The 13787-nt window shown below is 38.8% G+C and overlaps 1 protein-coding gene across 5 annotated transcripts in view; it reads left to right on the plus strand.

Annotated features, from left to right (window-relative positions):
- The first annotated feature begins 3263 nt into the window (after positions 1 to 3263).
- LOC131682806 (ras-specific guanine nucleotide-releasing factor RalGPS1) overlaps positions 3264 to 13787 on the plus strand; it is a 406032-nt gene continuing 395508 nt past the window's right edge. For 2 of the 5 annotated variants that reach the window (XM_058964566.1, XM_058964565.1), the window contains exon 1: positions 3265 to 3568. The gene's annotated coding sequence lies outside the window, so the exon portion shown is untranslated. Of the gene's footprint in view, positions 3569 to 13787 lie in introns of all 5 variants that reach the window. The other 3 variants (XM_058964563.1, XM_058964564.1, XM_058964567.1) reach the window with 3 other exon arrangements.

A 13787-nucleotide genomic window follows, 5' to 3' on the forward strand; every position in this document is an offset into this window, starting at 1 on the left:
ACTGGAAATTTCATGTCAAATGAGATTGCCACATTCACTGATTTTCTAGGACTTGCAAAAACCTTCGGGTTTGTAGATTAATTTGATAAACATTTGCTTATATGAATCACTGGTACATGTACAGAAGAATTGACAGGCGCAAACTCAATCCAAGTTATTAAATGGAACTTTCTAATTCAATTCTTTCTCCATTATGTTTTCATCCTAATAAGAACGGTTTGCAGATAACTATTTTTGGTGATACCAGACGAGAATCCTTTCTAACGATTCGAACCTTGCCCGAATTCGCTTCTGCTGCGTACATACACGAACATTCCCCTTTCGCAGCTGACATCGAATGAGCATTGTATATCGCAATGCGATCTCTTTTATAAACTTCTTAGTGCAGATGGAAGTCCATCCTTTTGTGCGACAAATGAAAATATTTTCATCATTCTTTTTGGTGTGGCTTTCGCTTAGTAGCAGGGTTGTCACATTCACTAATGCTCTTGAAAGATTTGCAAAAACCACCAATCAAAGCAGGCTAATTAATGCTTTTACAAAATCTATCAAAATTTACGGTAGAATCTACGGAATCTACTACACAATTGTTTTGATTATTTTCCAACGAATCGCGCCAAAATCTGTTTGTTCCGTACAGCACAGCGCAAACAATTGACGTTGGAAAAGAAATCGGCAACTTCAGTTGCCAAACACTTATGTGGTTTTTGTTTGAGGCGAAACTGAGTCAGTTCCTAACCCCAACTGCTGTCAAAATGTATGAACTGACAGCGGTTGGGGTTAGAACCTGACTCAGTTTCAGGTTCAAGCGAAATCGCCATTAGACACGATCGAAGCAAGCATTTTTCCGTCAATGTCACTTTTCTGACTCAAATTTTTGTAGGTATTTTCTTGTTTCCGTCCAATTGGCCAGTTTATTAGTTTTATCGTACATTTTTCGGATATTATTATAGAAAATAACTAACCCGATAAGAGGGAAGTTATTTGCCAAAGCACGAAATGAAAATTTCAATTGTAATTCTTCTGAGAACGATTTTGTGGTCCTAATAAGAACCGTTTGTTGTGAATATTATTTCGTCGTTTCCCGCTCGGTATGATGATTATTCGCTTGGTATGGATAGCGCACAGATTGGTATCTTCCAACAAACTAACCAGGCAGGCCTCGCTAGCTTCTTAGAGGGCCATTACGGCTGAGCTCCGGAAGAGTAGATCGGTTTTGAAATGCTGTGCAATCTCACGAACCAGGCACTGGAAGAGCAGCTTGCGAATTAGTAACTCTGTCCACTTCTGAGAGCGATGAAATTCACGCAGGTCGATAACAGTTCTTGGTTGGCAGCGATAAGGCAGTAGCTATGATTTGGTTGGTAGTCCAAATGCAGCTTCTCGTTGAGCAGCACACGTACGTGTGTTCTGCTCTGTGGCTTAGACAAGTCTAGCTTTAAGAAAAACTGTGGCACCCATATTTATAGGTTCTAGCATTAATGTTGATTCGCATTAAATGCGGTTTTTGAACTTTTTAAACAAGTTTTACATAGCAAACAAGGTATCAATAGCAAGCGTTGAACGTTTTCCTTTCGATTTATGAAACAATATTAGTAATTCCTTTAGTAGGAGAAAAGTTATTAAGGTTCAAAGTGTACGTAACGCATCCGTTTTGAAAATTTTGAAATGACACCCAGTATAGTAAAGAAAGACGTAAGTCCTACGTCAAAACAAAACAAACTGCAATTTTGTTTACACTGAAAAAAATTCTTAGGTGGAATTAAAATTATCATAATTACACGTTTTCTGCAAGAAGCATTTTCGTGCATTGTAAATAGTTCGTTTTGTCTAATGGCATCTTGATGAACGAAAAGTTGAGTAGTTTTACATATTTAATGTACGGGTTATTCCATGTGAAATTTACAACCACAATTTTAATTCCTACCAAAAAATTTTCTTGCATTCTTTGCACAAAATAATTGACATCTATTTTTTGTTTTGGCTGAATACGATAGATTTTTTCAAGTTATGAGTTTTTGAATTTCATGAATTGGACCATTTTTCAACCGCTGATAACTAGGAAACTCTTAGTTGTACGAAAAATTTATTAATAATAAAAAGTGCGTTTTCGAATGAATTCACCAATAAAAATCTGACATAGTTTTTTTGTTATTTATGTTATGAATTCTGCAAATGATAGAAACATATCGAAAAAACAAGCTTGGACTAATAAGTTTTTTATTCAATGATAATATTTAGAATTATATTGAGAACATTATTACTTTACGAGATATTTCAATTAAAGCTGGCCCAAAACATGGCGTTTAATGTAAAATTGCTCTTTTTAATGTTATATTTGTAATTTCTCGCAAAACATTTTGAGATCCACAGCAAAAATTTTACACAATATTTCTAACATGATTTTTATTATTTGAAGAAAAAAAGCAAAAAATTTGATCCAACTTTAAAAAAAATCTCAATTTTTCCGGCAAGCTCATGCGAAACTGCAACTTTTTATATTTAATATTTTTTCCATGCATCAAATACTTTACGAGCTATCAGCGATTGAAAAATGTTCAATTTTTCTAACTTCAAAAGTTGAAAGCTCATACCTTGAAGTAAATATTATATTCAGCCATAACAAAAATACCTGTCAAATATTTTTAGCTGAATAATGCAAGAAAGAAATTTGGAATGAACTAAAATTTTATTTGTAAATCTGACGTTGATTGGCCCGTACGGTGCATAAAAGTTATCATCGATGTCTAAAACATTTTTCATCAATGAAACGAAATGATTCGTTCTTTTATCAATTGTTTTATATAGTATAAATATTTTTGGAAAGGGTAAATTTATTTTTCGTGCATAAAAGGAAAAAAACGTATTTCCGTATTACATCGGATCTTTTTGGATCTATGTTTGACAACATCTATTTTATTTCAAAGAGCTCACCTCTATGTGTACTAGAAAAAATCGTTATTTTTGCGAAACTTATCCAAATATATTTCGATAACAAGCAACCAAAAACAAATTAAAACAATTCCTATATTTTACCGAAGTTGGTTTTATGAAACTTATTCGTAGCAGAATTAAAAATATTTTTTTCTCAGTGTATGCTCTTATTTGACAGTTTGCGCTCGAACAGGCAGTCGAAATCTAGTACCGCAATCTAACAAGCTCGAACGCTTGGTCGAATGTGATACGTAATGCCGCAAATTAGTCGAAACGACTTCAAAACGTTTCGAATCGATTCACTCGAATCGAGATGCGGAATGCCACCCCTGAATTTTAGGTAGTTTTTCGGTGGCGTGTAGGTCGACATGCACAATCTAATTAGAAGGAAATTATTTGATATCACTGGTCGTGACAGCCAAAGAAAAACAAACTTCAAGTAGTGTATGTGTGAAATTCGTGGAAATGATTTACATAGAATATATTTTATCTTGACATAGAGTAGTCAGTCTTCTATACGATCAAATATAAGCTTCATTCAATAAGCCATAATATTGTTCTAATATAAATATTGTTGACACAATTGGTATCGTTTGGATGGCTAGTGATTGCTGAATTCTTCCAACTTACACAGGTATGTTATAGAACATTTGATTGAATAAGTTTGGGTTCCAGCTCATCCGAATACAGGTAGCGGGTTCCTAGATGGTTTCGTAGATCATAGAAAACACTACTACCTAAAATTGCAACTAGAGCAAAATAAATATAATAATTATTAGTTTACTTGCCTTTGGTTGGTAATTGTTCCGAATCGCGGCTTTTTCGAAAAGAGGGTTAATTTCTTTTGGAAATGCTTCTAAATGGCCTATTTTATAACAAGCAATGAAAAAAATCAGGGGGAATGCTTTAAAGTAGTTCAAACTGGAAAAATAAGTTGTTCCCACTTACCTTTCTAACAATGGCATTGCTCATGAGAAAGTGACGTTGAGGGTGAAGGTAGTGTGATGCGGCTTTACCGCATAGTTGAGTCCAAGGATTCGAAGCGGCGCAAAGCCGCTGAGAAACAGACGGACGAGGTGGTTTTGATCTTGCTATCGAAGGGTGCAATCAAACCTGTAATCCACTCGTTTGCCCGGTATACTCAAACATAGGGGCTAACCCTAGGTTAAGTCCGACTGAGCGGCAGCGAAGTCGGACAGTATGACAAAAAGCGATGTGGCGTAGCCACATGAGGCATTAACAATGTTTTATTTAGTAATAAGAGGATAGTATTTATTTACAAAAATAAAATGTCAGTGCCGAATGTGGCTACGCCACATCGCTTCATTAAAGTGCTGTCCGATTTCGCTGCCGTTCAGTCGGACTTAAACTAGGGATAGCCCCTATGTTTGAGTATACCGGGCAAATGAGTGGATTACAGATTTGCTTGCACCCTTCGATAGCATGATCAAAACCACCTCGTCCGTCGGTTTCTCAGCGGCTTTGCGCCGCTTCGAATGCTTAGACTCGACTATGCGGCAAAGCTGCATCACACTACCTTCACCCTTAACGTCACTTTCTCATGAGCAATGCCATTGTTAGTAAGGTAAGTGGGAACAACTTATTTTTCCAGTTTAAATTACTTTAAAGCTTTCCCCCCGATTTTTTTCATTGCTTGTTATAAAATAGGCCATTTAGAACCATTTCCAAAAGAAATTAACCCTCTTTTCGAAAAGGCCGCAATTCGGAACAATTATCATTTTCAAGTGCACTTGCATGTTGAAAAGCAAATCAAATGATTTCCCCTCGAATTTCATATAAATATCTATTAAACGCAGTTTATGTGGTACCGTCATCGGGGGCTACTTTACGCCAAAATTAAAGAATGATACTTGAGCTTCTAGTCAGAGTTGTTAGATGATTTTGTAGAAATACAGAGTAATAAAAAATCTGTTTTTGTCTGTGCTGTCCATAATCGGAAGTCAGTCCCATGTAGATAGGGAATCCCATAGAACATGGGACTGACTTGCGATTATGGGTAGTGTATCCAATCAAGAAAAAGAATTTTAGTAATTAATTCATATTCAAAGTTGAAGTATTGTTTACTCAAACATCAAAAAACGTATTTTAATGTAACTTTTACCTTTTCCTATTAATCTGTTTTTAATGTAGTTGAATGTAAAAAGTGTTATGGATCATCTAACGACAATTAATTGTTGAATAGGTTATTGTTAATGAACACGGCTGCAGGGAGGGTCCGCCAAAACGTTTTCAATTGAAACTTCAAAAAATCTATTTAAATGTGTATTGTGCATTGAAAATCTGTATTCTGTATCAGGTCTGAAACTGTGCTTAAAAATCTGTATAGTGCAGATAAATCTGTATAAATAGGAGCTCTGCTTTTAGTTCAAATTTAACACTATATTTTGACAAAAGCAAAACATAGTATTATTCGCTTGTTAAACACAAATATAAAAATTGGATATAGTTTTAAAGAAATGCTTGCAAGTAATCGTAGTAGGCGATGAAACTGAAACATAAAATATACGGAAAAAACATTGTTACTTAAATTCTCTTGGGAAAGTATGATCAAATTATTAGATAAGAGGATATAGATTACGTGAAACTAACCTAGCAAAAAATGCAATTGTTTGTGTTTGTCCTTTTTTCCGCACTTTTGATTGTTTTTTAATTTGTCACCATGTGTCCATTTTATTTAAATTGGGTGCTACTTTACGCCAAGCTTTACTTAAGCCTATATTACACAATCTGTATATTTTATCTAAAATTTACTCTTATTTTGAGATTTGGTTCTAATTCAAAGCGGATTTTTATCAGTGTACTTGTTTGACTGTTTTGCAAAATAACAGTAATCGATAATTTGCAAGTTGAGTAGTGTAGTTGCAATTGAGCAGCCATACATATTCATCGCGACGGGTATGAATTGAATTTCGTTTCTCTTTCAAGTTCGCGCAGGCATATCAATTTTTTAGGCTCTGCTCACAATACGAATACCGCTGGGAATACTGGTGAAAAAAAATGCCACATAATTCGTTTATAGCCGTAAGCTCAAAGGCGTACTAACTGTTTTTAAACCGGACTAACTTTTAAACCGGCCTAAAATATTTGATAAGCTTTAATCAAACGATGCTACCATCTATATAACTGCGTTCTGATCTGCGATACACGACAATGTTACAAAACAACAAATTCAAGTTAAAGAAAATGTGTAAATTAGAAAATTATTTTTCATTCTGATATTTTCTTGCAGTAAAATAGCTTTTCTTCGTCATATGTCTCGTTGCATAGCGTGTGAGAACAATTTTGTCAACTTGTAGCCGATATGTTTCTGAACTTAGAATTTAACGTGTTGGATAGTTGATAGTTAGCTGATGATGTACAGCATTTTGTAGTGACATAATATACAATGCAAAAACCTGTTTTAATCCACCTAGTGGTGCATTTATCGTTTATCCAAATTATGATTCAATAGCTGGTCATGTTCAATATAATTGTGGAAACGTCTATTAAATTCTTATTATACGCATCTCACGACTTCCACGAAAGTTGACGCTGACTCACTTTAAACAAAAAGTGTAATAATTAGGGTAGAGTGTCTATTTTCATTTTATTTGGGATGGTGCCACACTAATTCATCAATTAATCGGCCTATAATCAATGGAAGGCGCACAAATTGGCATCAACAGCTTTGCTTAGTTTTTAAGAACCAAGGTAATAATATAAATGCCCTGAAATCGGTGAAACGTTCATGTTTGAACGCAACGAAAACTCACATCGAGTGCCCCTATTGTTGCCCTACAACTTGACTCAATGCATTGATTATTGGCATCACTGTTTGCTATATTCCGGTCGTCAGTAGAGCTGATAGTTTTTTTTGATTTTTTAGTGTTTTACACTCGCGATTATTTTTATTCTCGTTTTGTCTGTATATCGTTTTATTCGGTAGTACGTGTGCATTGAAATTTCGTGACTTCAAGCACGATTATATCTACCGGTGTGATTCGTGAAAGTGATTGTTTTTGGTTGTGATTTTTGTGTTCACTTGACATTATCACTGCACAGACGTTACGCTCAATTTTTTCGCCAAAAGCGACATCTGCTGGTGGGTAGTTGAGTTGTCGCGCGTTGCGTGCAAGTTCGCTTCCATTGACGCACGTTACCCGTTAGCGTTTTCCTGCGCATATTGCATACCCGCTAGGCGTTATTTCTACATCAACAGCATGGCTTGTAAGAACTGCTCGAAAGTGGTTAATGATTCTGATCGAATCACATGTCGTGGATACTGCGGAAATTCGTTCCACATGATATGCGTCAAGATGGATTATGATGTTCGTGACGTCCTGGGAACCCACCCACGGAATCTATTCTGGATGTGCGACGGCTGTGCTGACTTATTCTCGAATGATAATTTCCGTAGAATGGCTTCGCGTTGTTGCGACATAGTGCCTGACAACAATTCTCTGAAATCTATAAAGAACGACATAGCTGATTTGAAAGATGTCGTCAAAGCTCTCTCGGTTAAAGTTGACTCAAAACCGCTATCCCCAACTATAACGCCTTGGAATCGAATTGCTGAATATAATCCAGTTTCAAACACGCCTAAGCGCAAACGGGAAGATGATTCGCTCAAAACAAAAATTCCAAATATTCGTGGATCCAAAGCTGCGTTTGAAACAATAAAAACAATTTCACCACCTGAGGAGCTGTTATGAGTTTACTTGTCAGCATTCGATCCCAGCACGACGGATGATGAAGTTTCTACCCTTGTGAAAGATTGTCTGGGGGAGAATCTGCAACCGAGAATAGTTCGTCTAGTTCCTAAGGACAAGGATCTCTCAACTTTGAGCTTCATTACTTTCAAAGTTGGCGTTAGCAAATCATACAGGGATAAGGCTCTGTCCAAAGACTCTTGGCCGGAGAACATCTACTTTCGTGAATTTGTGACCAATTCAAAAATCCAACGACCTATCATCAGGATTGCGGCGGAGAAGAATCCATCTGGTGGTGGACAGTAGCGCCAAGCTGTTCCGGATAAACTCATCTGTCCAACTTCTTGTATCCCGGCGAGCGATTTAGGTTTACCTGGCGAATCGGCGACTTCTTCTGTGTCAGGTAAAGCCAAGAAGGGTATATGTCCTTCCGAAGCAATACAAGATGCTGCACGCCCTCAATGTAAATTTCACTTACAGTCTGCTGAACACAACTCTACCGCCGCTGTGAATCTTCAATGTCAAAAACAAAATTTGGATCCCATCGTAACGAGCACGTCTCTTCATGGCACATTCGGCTCTACAACGATCACAGAAGGACTAAGCACTCTATGCTATGCTGGTATGACTCATCGCACCCTGGGACGCACTGCAGCTAGCACTATGGAAGCCCTAGATCCCCCTGCCATAGTCGAGCCATTGCAGCCAGCGTTCACCAGTCGTCCCGGTCCTGTGTGCAGGAGTGGTGAAGGGGTCTTCCAAATCGATACCAACGGCAATCAATCGCGGCATTCAAACCTACAAATATATTACCAGAATGCCGGTGGTATGAATTCAGTAATCGAAGATTATTTGGTAGCAAGTTCGGATGAATGCTTCGACATAATCGCCCTCACAGAGACGTGGCTTAGCGATAGCACTCTGTCAGTGCAAGCATTTGGTGCCAACTACGATGTTTTCCGAACTGATCGCAGCTCACGTAACAGTCTCAAGGCTACCGGCGGCGGGGTACTTGTGGCTATCCATCGTCGATTGAAAGCGAAACTGATTAACGATACTTTGGGGGTCTGTGTCGAGCAGGTGTGGGTGCGAATCAAACTGGCTGGCTACGCACTTTTTCTTTGCGTGGTTTATCTTCCACCGGACCGCACTCGCGATTCGACATTGATTGATTCACATACTGAGTCACTGGAACGGATTTCCGCTCAAGCAAGCCCGGTTGATGAGATCCTGATTGTTGGTGATTTCAATTTCTCCGGATTAAAATGGCGCTCTGCTTCTGACGGATTTATGTTCGCTGATCCCGAATTGTCATCTTTTCATGCTGGTATCACCAGTTTGCTTGACTGCTACAGTCTAAATCTGCTGCGCCAAACGAATAATGTGGTGAACGAGAACAACAGAATCCTTGATCTCTGTTTTTCGAGCAAATCTGACTACGCGCCAAAAGTTACCGCAGCACCGTTCCCCCTGGTAAAGACTGTTAGACATCACCCTCCCCTGCATATATTGCTTGAAGCGATTCGAGTGAAGCATGACTGCAATGCTTCTGACACCGTCAGCTATAATTTTAGAAAAGCCAACTATAATAGCATTATTGACTTCCTGTCGAATATCCACTGGACTGAAATTCTCGACAATGATGATGTCAACGTTGCAGTGCAGACCTTCTCCAATGTTATGAGCTATGCTATCGATCGCTATGTACCCAAAAGAAGTGGCCTTCAATCTAAGCACCCAGCGTGGCAGACTGCCGAGCTGAGACGGTTAAAAGCGACTAAAAGAGCCGCTCTGAAGAAGTACTCCAAGTTTGGGGGCTACGTGCTGCGACAACACTACGTTCATGTTAACCAAGTCTATAAAAAGACATCGAAGCGTTGCCATGCCGATTACTTGCGAAACGTGCAACGTAAGTTGAAGTCCGAACCTAAAACATTCTGGAAGCATGTAAACGAGCAAAGAAAGGAATCCGGGTTGCCTTCAACGATGAGCTATGGAGGACGTATGAGCTCTAGTTTACAGGAGATCTGCCAACTATTCTCTGAAAAGTTCGCGAGTGTTTTCTCCAACGAGAAACTGACATCGACCCAGGCTTCACGCGCGGCTCTCAATTTACCTCAATCATACCAGTCTTTGAACTCTATCAATATCGACAATAATATGGTACAACTGGCGATTAGCAAAATGAAGGCTTCAACCTCGGCAGGCCCAGATGGTATACCAACTATTATTCTAAAAAAATGCTCTGCCGGTCTAATTGAACCTCTTTGTCATCTGTTTCAATTGTCGCTATCAACCGGAGTATTTCCCGAACTCTGGAAATCCTCCTTCATGTTTCCAGTTCACAAAAAAGGTGATAAAAAGGTAGTTGACAATTACCGTGGTATTACAACGCTAAGCGCAGTTCCTAAGCTGTTTGAAATGGCTGTGTTGGAACCCATCTCCAGCCACTGCAAACAGTATATCTCCGAGACTCAGCATGGATTTATGCCGAAACGTTCAACATCTACGAATCTTCTGTCGTTCACAACATATGTTACAGATGCTATGTCGGACGGCCTTCAAACTGACGTTATCTACACGGATCTTTCCGCTGCTTTTGACAAGATAAATCACGCTATTGCAGTGGCAAAATTGGATAGACTTGGCTTTGGTACTAATATTCTCCGTTGGATGCAATCGTATCTCAGTGATCGTCGTCTAGCAGTCAAGATAGGTGATTGTGTATCCGAAGAGTTCTTTGCTTCATCTGGTATTCCGCAAGGCAGCCATCTCGGTCCATTGATTTTTCTTCTGTATTTCAACGACGTTAACTTTTGTTTAGAAGGACCACGGTTGTCTTTCGCCGACGACCTCAAGTTATACCGAAGAATACGGAATACTGATGATGCAGCTTTCCTTCAACGCCAACTGGAAACCTTTGCGGAATGGTGCGAGATCAACCGAATGACCCTAAACCCCAAGAAATGTACGGTCATTACGTTCTCGAGGAAAAAAACGCCAATTTGATTCAATTACTGTCTAGCTGAATCCACAATTGACAGAGCGAATTGCGTCAAAGATCTTGGAGTTTTTCTCGATGAACAACTGACGTTTAAACAGCATATCAGCTATATTGTCGCAAAGGCATCACGCTGTTTGGGGTTCATAATGAGAATATCTAAGCACTTTTCAGATATTTACTGCTTGAAATCTCTCTACTGCTCACTCGTTCGATCAACTCTGGAATATTGTTCAGTTGTGTGGAACCCTCATTATCTCAACGGTGTCCATCGAATTGAGACAGTACAGCGCAGATTTGTTCGGTTTGCCCTTCGTCGATTGCCTTGGAGCAACCCTCACCAGCTGCCAAGTTATGAAAGCCGGGGTTTGCTTATTGGACTCGATACATTGCAAGTGCGACGGGATCTATTCCGTGCTATGACGATTTCGGATATTTTGCAAGATCGAATTGACTGCCCCGAGCTTCTCAGTGCGATAAATTTGAACGTTCGCCCTCGCGCCCTTCGCAATAATTTATTCCTCCGATTACCTCTTCGCCGGACTAACTATGGAGTAAACGGTGCCATCATTGGTTTGCAGCGGACCTTCAACAGAGTGTCATCCGAGTTCGATCTTCACATTCCACGTAGCAGATTACATGTTGACTTTTTAAATAGATTAAGAAATTATCATTAGGACCATACTGTGTCTGTTGATATTAATTAATTAATTATAAATGCATTTAGCAAAGATTCCAGAAATATGGCGAAAATAGACTCTTTACCTTAATTAGCTTAATCAGCATGAGTTTAATGTTATCTTTACGTGATCACAATTTGAAATGCTTGGTGAATGGCTTTGGAAAGGGAGAAAGGTTAGGGTTAGGTGGAGAATGCGTCAGAAATACTTCATTTTATTTCGGTATGCGATATGGATGAAGAAAAAGCAGGTGGGATGATAGTCCACGGGGAGAGTGAGGTGATGAAGTAGGGAGGTGGAAGGGTGAGAGGAGGAAGGCGATGCAATATTCAACGGCATACTATGCCTTCCATTCGAGATCTGTTTGTGAAATTCGGTTTAGTCATCACCGAAGAACCAATGTGACTTTATATGTCGAATATTCCCGGAATCTGGGATTTCCGGAATCGTCGGTAGTGGACAATATATTCAACGACTGTTTCATTGGCAATCATTGATCTAGATCTGCGAATCGAAGTAATTTGATGACCATTTCAATATATTTTAGCCTCTGAGGTATTGCTATTGTAACGGTTTATATGGGAAATTACAGTGTGACCTTACTAACCAACCTGTAACTCCGGAACCAGAATCCAGAATCGAATGAAATTTATCAGCAGTAAATGGAGTTATTGTACCACTCATTTGAAATTAAGTTTGTAAAAATCGGCCAAGAATTCGCTGGGAAAGAGGTGTGACATTAGCTTAGCAACTTGGCGAGTTCGCCGGGGGTATCATGAGCCGTCATAGGTGGCCAATGTGGTCAAAGCTACTTTGAATGATCATTAGTGTTCTAGATCTGCAAATCAAAGTAATGTTGCACCCTTTTAAATACGCATTACATTATTTGGACATCATAGTTGTACCAGTTTATATGGGAATTTGCTGTGTGACCGCACTCTTCAACCCGTAACTCCGGAACCGGAGGTCGGATCAATTAAAAATTCAATAGAAGCTTATGGGAGAGTTATACCTTTCAGATGAAACTAAGTTTGTGAAAATCGGTTCAGCCGTCTCTGAGAAAATTGTGAGTTTAAATGACACACACATACACACACAAACGCACATATCCACACATACACACACATATGCATGCACACACAGACATTTGCCTATCTCGACGAACTGAATCGAGTGGTATATGACACTCAGCTCTCCGGGCCTCGGTTAAAGAGTCGATTTTTACAGTGATTGCAGCCTTTCTTTATATGAGAAAGGCAAAAAGAAAATAAATTGGTGTACATATGCATGTTTTCGTTCAGTTTGAATACATACTTGTCTAGTTTGAGGTAGTTGAACCGTCGGTTGTAACTGGTATCATGATAGTTATTTTAAACTTTGATTAAAAGATTGGTTGAAATATTTCAATTTGAATTCAAAATGAACTGTGAATGTCATTCTAATTGAACAAGATACATGTCGACGTGGGAGAGAATATTTATATTCGATTAAAGCGAATTTTCAGCAGTTAATTCAATTATAAATAAAGGTTAGATCCCCTCCCCAAGGTTTAGGGGTTTGACGGTATTGAAAACATCATCAAGCATCAATGGCTTTAAGATGGGTATTGCATTACGCCTCGATAGTGGTGCATCGAGGAGACCGAGATGGCTTATGCGCCTTTTTTATGTTATGTGTTTTTTCATACTCTGCACCAGCGCATACCAACGCTAAACTACTGGTCTATGCGCGGTGTCGTGGCCGACTGGCGGATCGACGTAGATTGACTTTTGCTGTGTGCCATGTTTGCAAATATTGTTCTACGGTGGTATTCGTGGACGGGGCTCACGGAGGGAGTCATTGTGTGTCCATTTATCGGTCGACTTCGTCATCATGCATATACTAAATTAATAATTAAATTAATTAAATAAAGTAGAATAAGTAGAAACCTATTCACGGTGTTCCTAAAACCGTTATCTAGTCTAGTCTAGTCTACACATACACAGCCAATACATATAGGGATCCTGGAAAATTGCAAACGTTCGTCCACAATTTTTCTTGTCATTATTAATGTTTGTGTCAAATATTGAATATGACACAAGCATTAAAGCGGCCAGGCCAACTGTGCAGCGTACAAAATAAAGATGATACAAAATTATACGGCAATCAAATTATTCATTCAATGAATAATTTAATCAACGGATTATTTTGAACCTTGAATAAGGAAGAAACGTGGACAACCGTACACAACCGTTTCAATTTGATGGGGGTTTGATAAATCGTTGGGAGTGACTTTGCTAAGAAGGTTAATGTCACTCCTTTGGTCCTTGGTTCCTGGGATGGGACTGAAGTATTTAGCCCTGCCCTGGCTAATGAGCCAGGGTTATAGCGCCCTTACTCGCTCTCTGAAACAATAGAGAATATTGGCGAAATCGGTTAATTAGTAGTATTATAAACAAAAAACGCATAAAAATACAAACCAAC

The sequence above is a fragment of the Topomyia yanbarensis genome, chromosome 2 (assembly GCF_030247195.1).
Source record: "Topomyia yanbarensis strain Yona2022 chromosome 2, ASM3024719v1, whole genome shotgun sequence".
NCBI lineage: Eukaryota > Metazoa > Arthropoda > Insecta > Diptera > Culicidae > Topomyia > Topomyia yanbarensis.